Genomic DNA, 452 nt, shown 5'->3' with positions numbered 1-452 from the left:
GAGCGCCGGGGCGGAGGAGGAAGGGGAAGCTGCCGCCGCAGCCCAGCCCCAAGCGCTGGGTTGGAACTTACCGACTGTGCGTTTTAATTGTGTTATTTTCCCGGCCGGGAGGCCAGCATGGTATTTGTAAGTTGAAGAGCCTTTGAAAAGGCAAACACAGAATTGTATAATACATATTAGCTCACACCGTAAAGAGTGCATGGAATTTAAACTGACTGAACTGTAAAGAACAAAGACGTTTCAGGTTTTAACTCGGTTTGGCCACCTCCCCGGCCCTCACGTGCCGGGGAACTGGAGGTTGCAGTGATGAAAACAGTGAGAAGACAGTGAACATCGCTATGCACCCACACGTCCGGCCGCGAACGTTCTGACGAGAGCCAGCCGGTTTTTGGAAGGGTCGAGGTGACCCGAATTCAGGAACAGGGAGACCCGGGCATGATGGCGTCCCGCCC

The sequence above is a fragment of the Lipotes vexillifer genome, unplaced genomic scaffold (assembly GCF_000442215.2).
Source record: "Lipotes vexillifer unplaced genomic scaffold, Lipotes_vexillifer_v1.1 scaffold216, whole genome shotgun sequence".
Taxonomy (NCBI): domain Eukaryota; kingdom Metazoa; phylum Chordata; class Mammalia; order Artiodactyla; family Lipotidae; genus Lipotes; species Lipotes vexillifer.
The sequence above is the reverse complement of the archived record's forward strand: the minus strand, read 5'-3'. Positions refer to the sequence as shown.